Below are 4,500 nucleotides of genomic sequence, written 5' to 3'. Positions count from 1 at the left end.
TGTGGAATGCAATAGATTTTCATTTGTTTCAAAAAGCTTTGTTTGAATGTATTTGACTTTCATTTGATTCTAAAAGCTTTGTTGAAAGTGTTTGAAATTCATTTGACTCAATTAGCTTTGTTGAATGCATTTGACATTCATTTGATTCAAAAAACTTTGTTTGAATGTGTTTGACTTTCATTTGACTAAATTAGTTTTGTTGAATGTCTTGACTTTCATTTGACTCAATAAGTATTGTGGAATTCAATGGACTTTCATTTGCTTCAAAAAGCTTTATTTGAATGTATTTGACTTTCATTTGATTCTAAATGCTTTGTTGAAAGTATTTAACTATCATTTGACTCAATTAGCTTTGTTGAATGCATTTGACTTTCATTTGATTTAAAAAGCTTTGTTTGAATGTTTTTAACTTTCATTTTACTCAATTTGTTTTGTTGAATGTGTTTGACTTTCATATTACTCAATAGCATTGTGGAATGCAATTGACTTTGATTTGATTCAAAAAGCTTGGTTTGAATGTATTTGACTTTCATTTGATTCTAAAAGCTTTGTTGAAAGTGTTTGACTTTCATTTGATTTAATTAGGTTTGTTGAATGCAATTGACTTTCATTTCATTCAAAAAGCTTTGTTTGAATGTATTTGATTTTCATTTGATTCTAATAGCTTTGTGGAAAGTGTTTGACTTTCATTTGACTTAATTAGCTTTGTTGAATGCATTTGACATTTATTTGATTCAAAAAGCTTTGTTGGAATGTGTTTGACTTTCATTTGACTCATTTAGCTTCGTTAAATGTGTTCGACTTTCATTTGACTCAATTAGCATTGTGGAATGCAATTGACTTTAATTTGATTCAAAAAGCTTTGTTTGAATGTATTTGACTTTCATTTGATTCTAAAAGGTTGTTCGAAACTGTTTAACTTTCATTTGACTCATTTAGCTTTGTTGAAAGTGTTTGACTTTATTTGACTCAATTAGCTTTGCTGAATGTACTTGACATTCATTTAATTCAAAAAGCTTTGTTTGAATGTGTTTGATTTTTATTTGACTCAATTATCTTTGTTGAATGTGTTTGACTTTCATTTGACTCAATTATCTTTGTTGAATGTGTTTGACTTTCATTTGATTCAAAAAGCTTTGTTTGAATGTATTTGACTTTCATTTGATTTTAAAAGCTTTGTTGAAAGTGTTTGACTTTCATTTGACTCAATTAGCTTTGTTGAATGCAATTGACTTTTATTTGATTCAAAAAGCTTTGTTTGAATGCATTTGACTTTCATTTCAATCAATTAGTTTTGTTTGAATGTGTTTGACTTTTATTTGACTCAATTAGCTTTGTTGAGTGTGTTTGACTTTCATTTGACTTAATTAGCATTATGGAATACAATAGACTTTCATTTGTTTCAAAAAGCTTTGTTTGAATGTATTTGATTTCATTTATTTCTAAAAGCATTGTTGAAAATGTTTGACTTTCATTTGACTGAATTAGCTTTGTTGAATGTATTTGACTTTCATTTGATTCAAAAAGCTTTTTTTGAATGTGTTTGACATTCATTTGACTCAAATAGCTTTGTTGAATGTGTTTGACTTTCATTTGACTCAATTAGCATTGTGGAATGCAATAGACTTTCATTTGATTCAAAAAGCTTTGTTTGAATGTATTTGACTTTCATTTGATTCTAAAACCTTTGTTGAAAGTGTTTGACTTTCATTTGACTGAATTAGCTTTGTTGAATGTATTTGAATTTCATTTTATTCAAAAAGCTTTGTTTGAATGAGTTTGACTTTAATTTGACTCAATTAGCTTTGTTGAATGTGTTTGACTTTCATTTGACTCAATTAGCATTGTGGAATACAATTGACTTTCATTTGATTCAAAAAGATTTGTTTGAATGTATTTGACTTTCATTTGATTCTAAAAGATTTGTTGAAAGTGTCTGACTTTCATTTGACTCAATTAGGTTTGTTGAATGCAATTGACTTTCATTTCATTCAAAAAGCTTTGTTTGAATGTATTTGACTTTCATTTGATTCTAAAAGCTTTGTTGAAAGTGTTTAACTTTCATTTAACTTAATTAGCATTTGTTGAATGCATTTGACTTTCATTTGATTCAAAAAGCTTTGTTTGAATGTGTTTGACTTTCATTTGACTGAATTACCTTTGTTGAATGTGTTTGACTTTCATTTGACTCAATTAGCATTGTGGAATGCAATTGACTTTCATTTGATTCAAAAAGCTTTGTTTGAATTTATTTAACTTTTATTTGATTCTAAAAACTTTGTTGAAAGTGTTTAACTTTCATTTGACTCAATTGGCTTTGTTGAATGCATTTGACATTCATTTGATTCAAAAAGCTTTGTTTGAATGTGTTTGACTTTTATTTGACTCAATTAGCTTTGTTCAATGTGTTTGACTTTCATTTGACTCAATTAGCATTTTGGAATGCAATAGATTTTCATTTGTTTCAAAAAGCTTTGTTTGAATATATTTGACTTTCATTTGATTCTAAAAGCTTTCTTGAAAGTGTTTGACTTTCATTTGACTCAATTTTCTTTGTTGAATGCATTTGACTTACATTTGATTTAAAAAGCTTTGTTTGAATGTATTTGACTTTCATTTGATTCTAAAACCTTTGTTGAAAGTGTTTGACTTTCATTTGACAAAATTAACTTAGTTGAATGCAATTGACTTTCATTTGACTCAATTATTGTTGTTGAATGCATTTGACTTTCATTTGATTTAAAAAGCTTTGTTTCAATGTGTTTTACTTTTATTTGACTCAATTAGCTTTGTTGAATGTGTTTGACTTTCATTTGACTCAATTAGCATTGTGGAATACAATAGATTTTCATTTTATTTAAAACTTTTTGTTAGAATGTATTTGACTTTTATTTAATTCTAAAAGCTTTGTTGAAAGTGCTTGACTTTCATTTGACTCAATTAGCTTTGTTGAATGCATTCGACTTTCATTTCATTCAAAAAGCTTTGTTTGAATGTGTGTGACTTTCATTTAACTCAATTAGCTTTGTTCAATGTGTTTAACTTTCATTTGATTCAATTAGCATTGTGGAATGCAATTGACTTTCATTTGTTTCAAAAAGCTTTGTTTGAATGTATTTGACTTTCATTTAATTCAAAAAGCTTTGTAGAAAGTGTTTGACTTTCAATTGACTCATTTAGCTTTGTTGAATGCATTTGACTTTTATTTGATTTAAAAAGCTTTGTTTGAATGTCTTTGACTTTCCTTTGACTCAATTAGCTTTGTTGAATGTGTTTGACTTTCATATGACTCAATTAGCATTGTGGAATGCAATTGACTTTCATTTGATTCAAAAAGCTTTGTTTGAATGTATTTGACTTTCATTTGATTCTAAAAGATTTGTTGAAAGTGTCTGACTTTCATTTGACTCAATTAGGTTTGTTGAATGCAATTGACTTTCATTTCATTCAAAAAGCTTTGTTTGAATGTATTTGACTTTCATTTGATTCTAAAAGCTTTGTTGAAAGTGTTTAACTTTCATTTAACTTAATTAGCATTTGTTGAATGCATTTGACTTTCATTTGATTCAAAAAGCTTTGTTTGAATGTGTTTGACTTTCATTTGACTCAATTACCTTTGTTGAATGTGTTTGACTTTCATTTGACTCAATTAGCATTGTGGAATGCAATTGACTTTCATTTGATTCAAAAAGCTTTGTTTGAATTTATTTGACTTTTATTTGATTCTAAAAACTTTGTTGAAAGTGTTTAACTTTCATTTGACTCAATTGGCTTTGTTGAATGCATTTGACATTCATTTGATTCAAAAAGCTTTGTTTGAATGTGTTTGACTTTTATTTGACTCAATTAGCTTTGTTCAATGTGTTTGACTTTCATTTGACTCAATTAGCATTGTGGAATGCAATAGATTTTCATTTGTTTCAAAAAGCTTTGTTTGAATGTATTTGACTTTCATTTGATTCTAAAAGCTTTCTTGAAAGTGTTTGACTTTCATTTGACTCAATTTCCTTTGTTGAATGCATTTGACTTACATTTGATTTAAAAAGCTTTGTTTGAATGTATTTGACTTTCATTTGATTCTAAAACCTTTGTTGAAAGTGTTTGACTTTCATTTGACAAAATTAACTTAGTTGAATGCAATTGACTTTCATTTGACTCAATTATTTTTGTTGAATGCATTTGACTTTCATTTGATTTAAAAAGCTTTGTTTCAATGTGTTTTACTTTTATTTGACTCAATTAGCTTTGTTGAATGTGTTTGACTTTCATTTGACTCAATTAGCATTGTGGAATACAATAGATTTTCATTTGATTTAAAACTTTTTGTTAGAATGTATTTGACTTTTATTTAATTCTAAAAGCTTTGTTGAAAGTGCTTGACTTTCATTTGACTCAATTAGCTTTGTTGAATGCATTCGACTTTCATTTCATTCAAAAAGCTTTGTTTGAATGTGTTTGACTTTCATTTAACTCAATTAGCTTTGTTCAATGTGTTTAACT

Source organism: Chenopodium album, chromosome 22 (genome assembly GCF_948465745.1).
Source record: "Chenopodium album chromosome 22, dcCheAlbu1.1, whole genome shotgun sequence".
Taxonomy (NCBI): domain Eukaryota; kingdom Viridiplantae; phylum Streptophyta; class Magnoliopsida; order Caryophyllales; family Amaranthaceae; genus Chenopodium; species Chenopodium album.
The sequence above is the reverse complement of the archived record's forward strand: the minus strand, read 5'-3'. Positions refer to the sequence as shown.